The following is a 16,158-nucleotide window of genomic DNA, read 5'->3' on the forward strand; positions in this document are numbered from 1 at the left end:
TGAATCATGTCCTTATCTTTCAACCAACAAATTAACACTTGTTTCCAAAATACATTTTTGATTAATCCCAATCTTTAAAAAAAATGTTACAGTGGTGTCAGAATGGAAACAACACAACCTTTCACCAAGCTTCGAAAACATTAAAACCCTTGAGTCTTGAGTCTAAGTCTCTCTCTCTTCCCTTTCAACTATTGTGCTAGCAAATATACTGTCACAAAACATGTTTGGGTGGTGATTAGCATAGATGCACAGAGTAAGGTATAACGGGTTGAGATTCATGTTGTTATAACGTATTGTTATTGTGTTATTTGTGTAAACTGTTGATGACAGCCGTATGTCGACCGTAAGCAAACCTGATGCAATCAATCAATCAATCAATATGAGGCTTATATCGCGCGTATTCCGTGGGTACAGTTCTAAGCGCAGGGATTTTTTTTTTCAATTTTTATTCAAGGCGCAGGGATTTATTTATGCCGTGTGAGATGGAATTTTTTTACACAATACATCACGCATTCACATCGGCCAGCAGATCGCAGCCATTTCGGCGCATATCCTACTTTTCACGGCCTATTATTCCAAGTCACACGGGTATTTTGGTGGACATTTTTATCTATGCCTATACAATTTTGCCAGGAAAGACCCTTTTGTCAATCGTGGGATCTTTAACGTGCACACCCCAATGTAGTGTACACGAAGGGACCTCGGTTTTTCGTCTCATCCGAAAGACTAGCACTTGAACCCACCACCTAGGTTAGGAAAGGGGGGGAGAAAATAGCGGCCTGACCCAGGGTCGAACACGCAAACTCTCGATTCCGAGCGCAAGTGCGTTACCACTCGGCCACCCAGTCCCTAGACAACTTCTCTTGGCAAGCTAGCAAACAGTACTTTAGCTTTGTGACCTTATATTTGCAGCCGGTTGACCGGCCGCATGCGCGCAGTAAGGTATCCCCACTTCCCACTGTTTTCCCCGCTAGTCAGCTGCCAGATGTATTCAGTGATTATTTTATCAAGAAGGTTTCAGATATTCGTTCTGAACTTGATCAGATGGGTGCACATTCTGCTTCCTCCAGTCATGTTGATGTTCCCACTGATTGTTCTTTTCCATCATTTCAGCCAATCAGTGAAAAAGACCTTAGATCCATTATTCTGAAGTCCAAACCAACAACTTGTCCACTTGATACCATACCCACACCACTGCTTTTTGAGAATCTTGATGTGTTGTTGCCAACTCTTACTCAAATTGTCAATGATAGCCTGTTATCTGGTGTTTTTCCATCATTGTTCAAAACTGCACTTGTCAAACCACTTCTCAAAAAACCTAGTCTTAATGTCAATATTTTGAAGAACTATCGTCCTGTATCTAATTTGTCATTCTTGTCTAAAGCTTTTGAAAAGATATTTTTGAAGCAGCTGTTGTCATATTTGAACACCCATGATTTGATCTCGCACTCTCAGTCCGCTTATCGCCCTTCTCACTGTACTGAAACAGCCCTACTTAAAGTAATCAGTGACATTCTGTCTGCTCTGGATGGTGGTGATGTGTCAGTGCTTACCCTACTTGACCTGTCTGCAGCGTTCGACACGATTGACCATATCACGCTTCTCCATAGACTTCAGACTATGTACGGCATCTCCACCGCTAGCATGGCTTGAGTCCTATCTCATTGGCAGGACTCAGGCTGTGCTTGTCGATGGCCAGATGTCTGCTCCAGCCCCACTTTCTTTCGGCGTTCCTCAAGGTTCAGTACTCGGTCCCATCCTTTTCATCATGTACACTAAGCCCCTCTCCACACTGATTCAAAACTATTCTGTTTTAAATCAGTCTTTTGCTGATGACACCCAGCTGTATAAACCCAGTCCCCCTGCAGAGACACATTCCGCCATCCAGACCATTCAGACATGCATCACTGATGTTAAATCTTGGATGGTCGATAACAAACTTAAGCTGAATGATGATAAGACTGAAGTCTTACTGTGCAAAAAAAGAACACTACATTTCCCTCTCCCTAACCTGTTTCTGTTCAAATATAGGCAACACCGACATTCTTTTCTCTCCATCAGCTAGAAACCTTGGATTCACCCTTTCATCTGACATGACCCTTAACAAACATATATCTTTAGTCTGTAGAGCAGCTTATTTTGAGCTTCGTAAGATCAGCACCATTCGCCACACACTCTCATCTCAAACAACTAACACTCTTGTCTGTGCCTTTGTTCTTTCTAAACTTGACTACTGCAACTCTCTTCTCTCTGGCTGTCCTCTGTACCTCCTGCATAAACTACAAAAAGTCCAAAACTCGGCAGCACGCCTCATTCTGAAAGCACGAAAACGAGATCACGCAACACCACTTCTTCACACACTGCACTGGTTACCTATTCAAGCCCGCATTGACAAAAAACTGTCCACCCTCTGCTTTAACTTATTTTCTGGCTCGTCTCCTGCTTACTTCTCTGAACTCCTCACCGTCTATTCTCCAGCAAGACAACTCCGTGCCTCTTCTGACTGTCGCATCCTCACCATTCCACACACCAAATCCAAAACATACGGACAACGCACTTTTACTTTCTGCGCACCCACACAATGGAATTCTCTCCCCTTTCACATCCACCACTCTCAGTCACCCCAAGCATTCAAACGAGCACTTAAAACGCACCTCTTCAAGAAATACAACCCCTGATTTTGTTTTTCTCAGTCCATCAGTAGGCTACATGTAGTGTATTTGTTGTTTTAGTGATAATGTATATAAACATCTAGGGCTGTTTTCAGTATTGTTGATAACATGTTCTGTTTGATTAAGGGTATTCAGCTGGTATTTCCTTGTTTTCACTACCTATTTTATTCATGTTTTTATTACTTAGTTAGTGGAAGAACCTTTTGTAATGTTGTTTTGATGGTGTATGCTTTTAATTAAGCGTTGCTGACTATGAATGTAGATGTAAATGCTTGTATACGGGTCATTCTCTGGAAATGGTTGCCAGTAGTGGTGTTGTCATTCACAGCTAAATTAAAAGAGAACTGTGTGCTTCTGCTACGTTTACCCAACACCCTTTTGTTTGTCGCTTTTTAGAGAGATACATTTGTCAGAATTGTGCATATTTTTCACACCAATTTCTTGTAGGTGTTCATTTAGATCGAAAATGCATCGTTTTTGGTGCCGCCATTTTGTGACATGAGCCAGGTTGGTCTGAGCAAGACAACAGATCGCCTTGAGAAAGCAATACATGAAAGCGGTCGAGATACTTTTTTGAAAGAATACACCTGTCCAAGTCATTCTATCGTTTATCGTGGTTACGCGGTACGCAACGGCTTGTCAGTCAACCGGCGAAATGTCTGTCCCGCTTGTCCTCTGCGATGTCCCCTACTCTAGAATGTGTACTTTATTCCGTAATGCGATCGTACACGGCTTATGTGTGTTATTCACAATTCGACACGAGTTTAGATGCTTTTGAGTATAACTCTGTGCGAAGAATTCCAACGTTTAGTACGAATTTCATCAAAATCAGGGTTGTTTTACAACGTGGTCAGACGCGATGTCCCCCCAACATGTTACGACCCTACTGTCTTAAAATACTGTTATCTCGTGAACTAGGGCACCCAACGGCATCACACTTTATCACAATCTGCAAAGCCACGAACCGAAATTATGACGTAAATTTTAGATCTCGTTTTTGACACGTTTAGTCGTATTACGTGTTTTTTTGCGTGACGTCTTTCGCGTTTGATCTGTTGATCCATGTTCTTCGGCGTTGCAACACGTTTCGGAACATTTTAATGGTAAGTTTTCAGCATTAATGAAATTGTATGCTGACATAGAATGTTTGCAGAGTAATTTGTTTCTCTTATGCATCGTATCAAAAGTCATTATCTTATGATATGTCGATATGTGTGTATGTGTGTGTGTGTCATTTTGCATGATTATCAGCAGGTGCCTGTTTGAGGGTTTGTTCGTTGCATGCGTGTACGTGCGTGTGTGAGTGTGTGTGTTTGTGTGTATGTGTGTGTGCGTGTTCCCCATTTTCACACTTGAACAAGTGACTGTGTGGGTGTGTGCATGTTTGTGTGTGTGTGTGTGTGTGTGCCCCAGTTTCACACATCAACAGGTGACCGTGTGTGTGTGTGTGTGTGTGTGTGTGTGTGTGTGTGTGTGTGTGTGCCAGTTCCACACATGGACAGGTGTAGGGGTGTGTGGGGGTGTGTATGTGTGAGGGTGTAATTATTAAAGTACACTCATGAAACACTCAGACAGGTGTGTGTGTGTGTGTGTGTGTGTCTGTCTGTGTCCGTGTATGTGTTTGAGCTTCCCACACGAGCAATGTATTTGGAAATATGTTCAGTAATTAGGTAATTAGGTTTAACAGCCAATATTGTTTAAGTTTCTTTTACATTGTTCATGAAGACCCATACCTTTTTTTTATTTTTAATCCAATCAGTCTGATGGAGGGCGAAGATAGATGACGATGCAGCCGAAGAAAACCAACTCTGCCATGCCATTTAAGAGAATTCAAAATCAGTTCAGGCCCCAAGTCCGTGTCAGTGCGACAACTTCCTACCTTTGCATTTGACAAGCCAAGGTCAGAGACTCTACAGTGTCGTCAGCCGTTCAGCTCTACAATAACAAAATGCAGTGCGACCATATGTCAGATTTCAAAGTCAAGATCGAGCCAGACGAAGAAAGACGACAGAGAGAAGCAGACAAAAGACCATGACCATTACCGAGCTTTCCTGGAAGAGAATAAGGCGAAATGCAAGCGTTACAGGGAGAAGGGTACAATAGAAATGAAAGAAAAATGGAGGATGGAGGCAAGAGTCCGCATGGCCAGGAAGAGGGAGAGAGATCGTAAATCAAAAGAGACGTTGTCCAGGAGAAGTCAAAGCCGGGATGAAGAAACCCTTGCCGAAACACGAGCAAGGTGGGCGGGAAAAAAAGCGTCGACAACGTGCGACAAGATCTGCGCAGAAACTAAGACGCGATAACGAGAAACAGAGAAAGAGGAGGGCAACAATTGGATAAACTGTTAAAGGAAGGAGATACACGGCAAGACGAGTCTTTGCCAACATGGTTTAACAGTATTTTTCATGCTGGTTTTGTAGCGAACAAACCGATTCCAAATGTATGCATTTTCTGTAAAGTTATCAGCTGTCAAATATTCTAAACAAACACAGCTTTGGCTATCATGCAGTACTAGACAGCCGTTCGGGGAGTATTCGAGACCCGCTTTCCGTGTAGTCCGCGCGGGCAGTATAAATAGCATCGGATATCAGTTTCACGTGGAAGCACTGCTGAAAGAAGCTGCTTTTATTCAAAAGAGCTGTTGGCTGTTCATAAAGAGATTCATGTCAGGAACGGATAATGAGATGAACTAATGAGCAACCTGAAGGTTATGGTTATCGCTCCATCTAATCAGTGCATTGATTGAATTGTGGTATGATTTCTTATTGTTGTCCTATAACATCCTTGTCATTTGTATATCATTTTCTGTTAGTTGTGTGTTCATCCTTTAATCTACTGTCTCTCTCTCTCTCTCTCTCTCTCTCTCTCTCTCTCTCTCTCTCTCTCTCTCTCTCTCTCTCTCTCTCTCTCTCTCTCTCTCAGGAAAACGCAGCCGCGTCATAACATTACTTTAGATGATTGGTTCCAACATTTTAAGAATGTATTAGAGAAGGACACACATGTAGCTATAGTGGACGTCGTTGATGGTGCTGTGGATGAAAATGCTGATGTTAATGATGAAGGAAATGATGAGGATGTTGTTGAACATGTATTAGATAGAACGATTTCGAAAGAAGAGGTCACTCTTGCAATTAGAAAGCTGAAGAACGGAAAGTCTGCTGGTCCAGATGGGCTGATTGGTGAGTTGTTCAAGCATTCGGGTGAGGCTGTGGTGATGTTTTTGGTAAGGTTGTTTAATGTCTTGTTTGATAGTGGTTTTTACCCGGACAACTGGAAGGAATCAATAATCTTGCCTCTGTTTAAGAAAGGTCAGATAAATGACACCAATAACTACAGGGGAATATCACTGTGTGATGTCAGCAGTAAATTATATAGCTCCATAATTAATAACAGATTGCAGGAATGGATTAGCATAAATGATATTACTGGTGAACATCAAGCTGGATTTAAAAAAGATCATTCAACAGTTGACCATATATTTACACTCCTGGCGGCCATTCAGAAACAGTTTACAAATAACAGAAAATTGTATGTAGCATTTGTTGATTTTGAGAAAGCATTCGATTCGATTTCTAGGAAACTTCTGTGGCCTGTACTTATGAAAAACGGTATTAGAGGAAAATTGCATCGTTGTGTGAAAAGCATGTATTTGGATGTGAAAGCTAAAATAAGATGTGGCGCTAAATTTACTGATGTAATAAATTGTACATATGGGGTAAAACAAGTTGATGTATGTAGCCCTGTGTTGTTTTCGTTATTCATTAATGAATTAGCTTTGGAAGTAATGCAAAATGGAAAACATTGTGTGACATTTGATTTTGTTGAATTTTTCATATTGCTTTTTGCTGATGACATTGTATTGCTCTCCACAACTGTTGTTGGCCTGCAAAGACAGCTGAATAATTTGTACAATGCAGCTTCTCGATTGGAGTTGAAAATTAATATGAACAAAACTAATATTATTGTTTTCCGTAAAGGAGGATATTTAGCTAGTTGTGAAAAATGGAATTATGGTGCAGATATAGTTGTTGTTGTTAACGCTTATAAGTATCTAGGAATATTTTTTTCCACGAGACTCAGTTTTAATGTTTCGTGTCAAGATTTGGTGAGTAGGGGTAAACGGGCAGTGTTTGGTATACTTCGTGTGTTGCACAAGTTAGAGAGTAGTTCTTACGAAATTGTTTGATTCTCAAGTTCAACCGATTGTGCAATATGGTGCTGAGATTTGGGCTTTCCAAAAAGGTACGGAAATAGAAAAACTGCACTTATTCGCCATGAAACGATTCCTACATGTAGACATGAGAACACCAAACGACCTTGTGTATGGTGAATTGGGAAGATTCCCAATATATCTAAACTCATATGTAAAGTGCATTACATATTGGCTAAAATTAACAAAAATGGACAATTCTAAGATTCCATGTAAAGCATACAAAGTTCTCTATAATTTAGATTGTAATGGCAAAATTACATGGGCGACGGATGTTCGAAAGTGTTTGTTCTCTTATGGGTTTGCAGATGTATGGTACAACCAAGAGGTGGACAGTATTGGTGGATTTTTTAAATGTTTTAGACAACGATTGATAGATTGCAGATGGCAAGACTGGAACGACCATATGCAAAGCAGCGATCGATTTTCTACATACAGATTGTTTAAGACCGGAAGCAGTACTGAAGCGTATATAGATATGGAAATGAACAGCTATGTGAAAAGTGCATTAACTAAATTTAGGTTCGGTGTTTCGGATCTCGCTGTACACAGATGTAGGTATAGTGTACGGAGTGAGGAAGATTTGTTGTGTCGTCTGTGTAAATTGGCTGAAGAAAATGAAATACACTTTATGTTTTGCTGTCCTGCACTACGTGATCTAAGAGAATTATTGATAAAGCCAAAATATTATAATCATCCATGTATGTACCGATATACTTTGCTTATAAATGTCTACTGGAAATGTCAGTCAAATATCCAATTTAGCACAATACATTTATCAGGGAATGAAAAGATTAATCACTGTGACATGATTTATGTACACATGTATTACTGTTTGATGTGTACAAATTTGGGTCTTTTATGAAACACAATGTTTTACTATTATTATGTTGTATATGGGCGCATACACTTCGGAAGGGGCTCTGGCCTAAAACTTAATAAACTTTCGTATTCGTATTCTCTCTCTCTCTCTCTCTCTCTCTCTCTCTCTCTCTCTCTCTCTCTCTCTCTCTCTCTCTCTCTCTCTCTCTCTCTCTCTCTCTCTCTCTCTCTCTCTCTATGTTGTTTGTTTGTTTGCTTAACGCCCAGCCGACCACGAAGGGCCATATCAGGGCGGTGCTGCTTTGACATATAACGTGCGCCACACACAAGACAGAAGTCGCAGCACAGGCTTCATGTCTCACCCAGTCACATTATTCTGACACCGGACCAACTAGTCCAAGCACTAACCCCATAATGCCAGACGCCAGGCGGAGCAGCCACTAGATTGCCAATTTTAAAGTCTTAGGTATGACCCGGCCGAGGTTCGAACCCACGACCTCCCGATCACGGGGCGGACGCCTTACCACTAGGCCAACCGTGCTGGTCTAGATGTTATTCTTCTGGTTGCCAGTTTATTCTTCTTGTCTCAGGCTAGGATTTTGAGTTGTTCTCAGTTCAGGTTGATAGAATTGAGTCAGTCCTTGCAAACTTTGGATGTATATGGAATGTAGGTCAAATACATAGCCTAGCTGCCAGATCTGAGATTCCCCTAGGGGAAAGTAGAATTCCAGTTTCCCCTCGAGGAAACTGAAATTCTACTTTCCTCTGGATTATTGCCAGATGAAACTGGAATTCCAGTTTCCTCTAGGGGAAACTGGAATTCAATCTCTAGGGGAAAGTAGAATTCTACTTTGCCCTAGTGGAAACTGGAATCTGACTTGAAAATGGGTTAATTTTGTGCTAGATTTGACCGGACTTAGAACTTGTTTTATAACAACAAAAGGTATTGAGTGAATGTCAAATTATTTACAAGTTTTCCAGGTGTATTCTAATTTTGCCCCAAAACAAATACAACAAAGTTCTGCGGGTGCTCAGTTTGGACGAGAAGGAGGCATGTCCAGAGGGTCCAAAATTCAAACATTGGGCCAAAAAGCTGTACAAGCTCGGGATGGTCGGCTCGCAGAATATAATATTTTGCCTCACTACTTTGACTCTGGTTACCACTTTCACCATGACTCTCCAAGCCTGAACCTCCCTGACTTTCACACTGTAAAGCTGCATCGCTGTAACTTTCATGCTCGAGATTGTGGCTGCCAGAAGCGTCGCCATCTTCGCCAGACTGCACGACAACATCAACCTGGCTACCTTTAGACCCACCTTCGGCTTCACCACCTACAGACGGACTCAGAGATGGTTCCTGCAGCTGTTCACGGATGTCTTCAGGCAGATCATCTTCATGAACGACACCCTGAGCTGCTAGCTACTCCCATAAGGCTTGATCTGCTCGGGGTTTCTGACCGAAGGCGAGCTCGAATGGGGTCGTCCCAGTTGTAGAGGACACAGAGGTGTTTATGGCGTGCACGACAAACTTCAACCCCCTACTTCAATCTGTTCCATGCTCGTCCATCCACTTTCCAAGTTTCAATTGAAGGTCGCCATTCCCACGCTCGACACAGCCTGCAAACAAACAACATAGTACATAAATACATACAATTTTGAATTTCCACCACCATTACTATCAAATTACTGTCATCAGAAACCGCATAAAGGAGCAGCAGCAGCGGAGAGTAACATCTTCATCAACAATCAATATCATCATCACAATCCTCCTCCTCCAAGTCAAGAGAGATAATTCAAGCTCCCTGTATTTGAAACAATGCTTGTATTTTGTGATAATACATTAAAACTGCAGAACAAAGACATTGTTCATTTAGGCCCTAGCGTCATCATCATCATCATCATCATCGTCATCATCATCATCAACAACATCATCATCATCCTTCTCCACATCATCATCATCAGTAACAACAACAACAAGATCGTTTCCAGCAATTCCTTCATCAGCATCATCCCTTCCATTATCATTATTCCTTACGTCCAACAAGCTGTGGTCGGAATAACTGCCTATCAATATGCCAGACGTACAAACACTGAACATTAACTACATACCTTGTGTCTGCGGGTGACGGGGGCGACCGTGGATCATCACAGTACCGGGCCACATGTTGCAGACTTCCTGAATCACCCCAGCAGTAAATTCTCTGCAAAGATAAATCAATAGATCAGCAATTACCTCGCCCATTGCAGTTGCAAAGCTGTTTTAAAGCATATAACTTTTATTTTCTTTAGATTTGAACCTTCACCGCTCCCCCCCCCCCCCCCCCCTCCCACCCCCACCACTCCTTACACACAAGGATGGAAAAAAGCCGTTTAGAGTCTGCGGGGAAAAAACCCAGAGTCCGTCGGGTTAACCTAGACAAACCTTTTTTTCTTTTAGGCCTGATCAAAATCCTTTTACCCAGAACACATTGAAGGTAGGCTCAGGTGCAATGGATGACAATGCATGAAACAGTACTTACCTCCCATTATCGCTCTGGAGAATTCTCGGAGGTCCAAAACTGCAGAACTGGTCGAAGAGATGACTTGCAACCTCAGCAGCCCTCTTAAACTCCAAGGCGTATGTCCAACTGTACTTGGAGAAGCAATCTCGGGCGTACAGAATCCACTTGTACTCATTGTCTGGTCGGCTTCTAAAGTCAATTAGGTCGATCTGAACTCGAAGAAGGAACGACAGGTTGATCATCGCCTTGCCTGGGCCCGTATGCATGAGGAGGAAGTCAGCAACACTGGAAGTAGAGGCCTCTTTCGGAAGTGGGAACTCCCGAAGTTTAACTTTCCAACTGTTCACTATGCATGAACGCCGGAGAGTATTCGGTCAAGGTCGCGAAAATTGGGGGAATCCTAACTAGTACGCATGCGTTTGTTAACGGTAAGCTTGCCACCAGAAGAAACAAATCTCATCGCGAGTTCAAAAAGGCGAACGTTGAGCGCGCTGTAGTACTAACAGCGTTATTGCTGGGTTTTTTTTTTGAATGGTTAAACGAAAGGGTCGGTTCAAACCTTGGATGATTGTCTTGGAATCGAATGACTTTCTATGACAAATGACTTTGTTGGCTTGAATGTTAGGAGAAGAGTAAATGATTATGTTGAACTTTTATTTTTTTTATTTGGGGGGGGGGGGGGGGGTGTCTCAGCTGCTTCCTTCAACCTTTTTATTTTTTATTTTTTTGCGGGGAGTATCCCTCTTCATTTATCTTTTTTCTTTTCTTTTTTTCTGCTTTTTATATTAATTTTTCTACTTTAAATGTACCTATATTGTTAACAATACTATTTCTAAATGTATTTTAAACACGCCCAAAAAACTTCCTTTACGGTAATTTTTAATAATCATATTATATTTACAAATCACTTTATCCTCAACATAATTTTGGGGCACAAAAAAAAAAGTCAGTATTATCAATTTCGTTCTCACAATAAGTACAACAATTACTGTATGTTGAACTTGTGTTTGATAATTTTATATCGGTAAAACTTTATTGGACCAACATAGATTGGTTATAGGGAAACTTTGGGTTACTGGTAAAGTTTAAAAGGAAGAACATTATGTAGTAGACCGTAAATAACTAAGTGTCGTGACTTGTTCCTTATTTATTGGGGAAATGTCTCTCAAGAAGTTTAGAAAAGACAATACTGTTCATCGGTGTTTTAATTTGTTTTCCCTCGTTAATTTTCGATTACGATGGCGATGTATGGTTATGTACAGTTAAAAGTCAAGATTCGATTTTTTTTTTGAAAGCAGGACAGTTTCTTTACGCGTTTGAAAAAAATTAACACAGAGGCAAAAACCGGTTGTTGCAGTCTGAATGCAATTGAGGTCTATTAAGAAAAAGGTTAATAAAAAACAAAAAATAGCTCCCAGCGGCATTTGAACACAGAGCGTCGGATTGAAATTCCGAATCCGTAACCACTGCACTATGCTACTCGTCTAGAAAAAGCACTATGCAAAGATGTGTTATCAGTTATTCAGTCGTGGTAGTTTGAAAGCTCACCATTTTCGCCGAATGACTCGAGCACGTTTTTTTTCGGTCAGTAAATGATCGTACTGTCGGGTTTGAGCCCCGCTGTTTCAAGCTTTTCACCTAAATTAAACAAGAATGTCACAGTTCGTGTCTATGGTGCAAGGTAGCCGACCGTCTCATTGTAGCTAAGTTACGACAGTTGCTCGATTGACGCACGTCTTCAATATTCCCAATGAGCTGCCTTTAAAACCAGAATGTCATGCAATTGTAGCACGCGTTGGAGGTTTCTTGTAGATGGGTAAGGACCTTTAAGATGCGATATCGTCGTTTAAATGATGAAATTAACTTTGAAAGTGGGAACTTCGGAAGCAAAGTGGCTTCGAGAGTCCTGAGGTCAAGGTCGAGGAAATTGGGGGAATACAATCAGTGCGCATGCGTTTGTAAACGGTAGGCTTGGTGATCAGAAGAAACAAATCTCATCGCGAGTTCGTAAATGGGCGAACGTTGATCGCGCTGTAGCTTTTACTATAGTTGTTGTTTTTGACTGGTTGAACGAAATGGTCTGTTCAAAGCTGTGACGATTGTCTTGAAATTGAATGACTGTCTGTAATAATGATTTTGTTGACCAGAATGTTGGGGAAAATAACACTTTTTTGACTCACATGCGAAGCAAAAGTGAGTCTATGTACTCACCCGAGTCGTCCGTCCGTCCGTCCGTCCGTCCGGCCGTCCGGCCGTCCGGCCGGAAAACTTTAACGTTGGATATTTCTTGGACACTATTCAGTCTATCAGTACCAAATTTGGCAAGATGGTGTATGATGACAAGGCCCCAGAAAACATACATAGCATCTTGACCTTGCTTCAAGGTCAAGGTCGCAGGGGCCATAAATGTTGTCTAAAAAACAGCTATTTTTCACATTTTTCACATTTTCTCTGAAGTTTTTGAGATTGAATACCTCACCTATATATGATATATAGGGCAAAGTAAGCCCCATCTTTTGATACCAGTTTGGTTTACCTTGCTTCAAGGTCAAGGTCACAGGAGCTCTTCAAAGTTGGATTGTATACATATTTTGAAGTGACCTTGACCCTGAACTATGGAAGATAACTGTTTCCAACTTAAAAATTATGTGGGGCACATGTTATGCTTTCATCATGAGACACATTTGGTCACATATGATCATGGTCAAGGTCACTTTGACCCTTATGAAATGTGACCAAAATAAGGTAGTGAACCACTAAAAGTGACCATATGTGACCCTCCACCACGGAATGAGTCGCATGTCACCTTTGCATGATTTTCATATTTTTACATTTTCCTAAAGAGTTTTTTATGCTCTATCTAGTGGTGAAAACCGTTTTAGAAAAGAGCGAAAACTGTTTGAGTTATAAGCCTGTGACTAAGGTGACCCTCACTCTGTTATCAGACACTCCCCGGACTTATATTAAGCCTAGCGCAGAACCGCGCGAGGTGACATGCGACTCATTTCGTGGTGGAGGGTCACATATCTCATGGTAGAAAGAGCCAATAAGCACCATTGTACTTCCTATGTCTTGAATTAACAGCTTTGTGTTGCATGACCTTGGATGACCTTGACCTTGGGTAGGAAAAATGTGTAAAGCAGTTCTTAGTGTATGATGTCATTGCTAGGTTTAGTTATTTGACCTTGACCCTGAAGGTCAAGGTCATGTCAAGGTCAAGCATGTGAGTCGTATTGGCTTTGCCCTTCTTGTTTGTTTATGTGGTAGCGAAGTCGGTTATGTTAAACCTCTTTTTTTTTGAATGATTGTGTATCAGTAAAACTGTTTGGTTAGAGCGAACGTTTTGGGCTACTGGTCAATTTAAAAAGGGAGAACTCAAGTTTTTTGGGGAATCAAGATATAAGGTGTAGTGAAAAGAAGATAAGTTCAGTAACTTTCATATTAGGGGAAGGGAGGGCAAGTCAACCCCTCTAACAAATGCAGCTTATACCTCTCGTCTTTTCAAAAAAAATATTGTTTTTGTTGTAAAACCTGGTGTGTTCTCTTTCGTGTAAGCGTTGTGTGGAATATGAACGATCCAACTGGCACGGTTTTTAAATAAAATATAAAAGAAAAAAATCCTGAAGCATGAACGACTTGGGGGGCGGGTAATTCGTCCAGGTGGAAAAGGTTGTTCATATTACCCAATAGCATCACCTCGACATATGAAATTGACTGAAGTAACTTTTCTGTGTCAGTTTTGTTAATCGGAAGTGAGAATGACGTCATAATGAGTCGGCCTACGTCAGAAGTCGATCGACGTCTTAGCTATGCAGGGAGGGTGAGTATTTGAAGGGATAGATGTTCAAACATCTATACTTATTAGTTGCTCTGGTTCAAAGCGAAGCAAATGGGAAAATATATTTACAAATTGGACTTGTAATTGATTTGTGTCGCCCATTTCAGGTTGCGTGAACGTAAAATAGTTTAATAGGCCTACTAGTATACGCGCACTTCCAATGACGGGAAAGCGCACCCCCCCCCCCCTCTCTCTCTCTCTCTCTCTCTGTCTCTCTCTCTCTCTGTGTCTCTCTCTCTCTCTCTCTCTCTCTCTCTCTCTCTCTCTCTCTCTCTCTCTCTCTCTCTCTCTCTCTCTCTCTTAATTAATCAATCAACACACAACTTCGAATATTATTTTTTAGGCTACGTTCACTTTTATTTCAAATACAAACAAAGAACTTTTTTAAAATAGTTTTGACATTCACAGAAGAGAGAAAGATGCTCTCTCTCTCTACTGTCTATCATATATTAATTATGCCTCCATTGTATGGTGCGGTGCCAGTGAAAATATAATGAAACAAGAAGGGCAAAGCCCATACGACTCACATGCTTGACCTTGACATGATCAAATAACTAAACCTAGCAATGACATCATACACTAAGAACTGCTTTACACATTATTCCTACCAAAATACATGTGACCTTGACCCAAGGTCAAGGTCATCCAAGGTCATGCAACACAAAGCTGTTAATTCAAGACATAGGAAGTACAATGGTGCTTATTGGCTCTTTCTACCATGAGATATGGTCACTTTTAGTGGTTCACTACCTTATTTTGGTCACATTTCATAAGGGTCAAAGTGACCTTGACCTTGATCATATGTGACCAAATGTGTCTCATGATGAAAGCATAACATGTGCCCCACATAATTTTTAAGTTTGAAACAGTTATCTTCCATAGTTCAGGGTCAAGGTCACTTCAAAATATGTATACAATCCAACTTTGAAGAGCTCCTGTGACCTTGACCTTGAAGCAAGGTAAACCAAACTGGTATCAAAAGATGGGGCTTACTTTGCCCTATATATCATATATAGGTGAGGTATTGAATCTCAAAAACTTCAGAGAAAATGGGAAAAATGTAAAAAATAGCTGTTTTTTAGGCAACATTTATGGCCCCTGCGACCTTGACCTTGAAGCAAGGTCAAGATGCTATGTATGTTTTTGGGGGCCTTGTCATCATACACCATCTTGCCAAATTTGGTACTGATAGACTGAATAGTGTCCAAGAAATATCCAACGTTAAAGTTTTCCGGACGGACGGACGGACGGACGACTCGGGTGAGTACATAGACTCACTTTTGCTTCGCATGTGAGTCAAAAACTAAACTCCTTGCACAGAAGAGGTGCTAAGCTTATTGTAACCAATCCTTATCTGTCCACGTCAGAAAAGTTGAAGGTAGCCAATATTCTTCCACTTCAACAGCAGCTTGATTACAACATCTTAATTCTAATGTACAAGGCGCTCAATGAGCTGGCCCCACCATACCTAAATGCATTCTTGACTAAAGCGGGGATATAGCTCAGTTGGTAGCGCGCTGGATTTGTATTCAGTTGGCCGCTGTCAGCGTGAGTTCGATCCCAGGTTCGGCGGAAATGTATTTCACAGAGTCAACTTTGTGTGCAGACTCTCTTCGGTGTCCGAACCTCCCCCCGTGTACACTACATTGGGTGTGCACGTTAAAGATCCCACGATTGACAAAAGGGTCTTTCCTGGCAAAATTGCTTAGGCACAGTTAATAATTGTCTACCTATACCCGTGTGACTTGGAATAATAGGCCGTGAAAGGTAAATATGCGCCGAAATGGCTGCAATCTACTGGCCGTATAAAATTTCATCTCACACGGCATCACTGCAGAGCGCCCACGGAATATGCGCGATATAAGACTCATTGATTGATTGATTAAAGCTTCCGAGCGCTATGTGTCAAACAAATCTATATATATATTACCAAGGACTCGCATAGATCTATACAAAACTAGCTTTGCTTTTGTGGGACCTTCACTGTGGAACTCTCTTTCTTCGAATGTACAAACGTGCCGTTCATTGAACGCATTCAAAACCTCCCTCAGGAAACACATACTGAGGTCTTCATAAGTTACGCTGCCGGTATTGTAGCTAGCTTTGTTAATTATA

The 16,158-nt window shown here is 41.3% G+C and overlaps 1 protein-coding gene and 1 long non-coding RNA gene across 3 annotated transcripts in view; both read left to right on the forward strand.

Moving 5' to 3' along the window:
- LOC138949514 (uncharacterized) overlaps positions 1-16,158 on the forward strand; it is a 725,664-nt gene that overhangs the window by 545,535 nt on the left and 163,971 nt on the right. The window lies entirely within an intron of this gene.
- Positions 1-16,158, forward strand: part of LOC138949536 (uncharacterized) — a 37,571-nt gene that overhangs the window by 2,157 nt on the left and 19,256 nt on the right. The gene's annotated exons all lie outside the window — the stretch shown is intronic.

This window comes from Littorina saxatilis, linkage group LG15 (assembly GCF_037325665.1).
Source record: "Littorina saxatilis isolate snail1 linkage group LG15, US_GU_Lsax_2.0, whole genome shotgun sequence".
NCBI lineage: Eukaryota > Metazoa > Mollusca > Gastropoda > Littorinimorpha > Littorinidae > Littorina > Littorina saxatilis.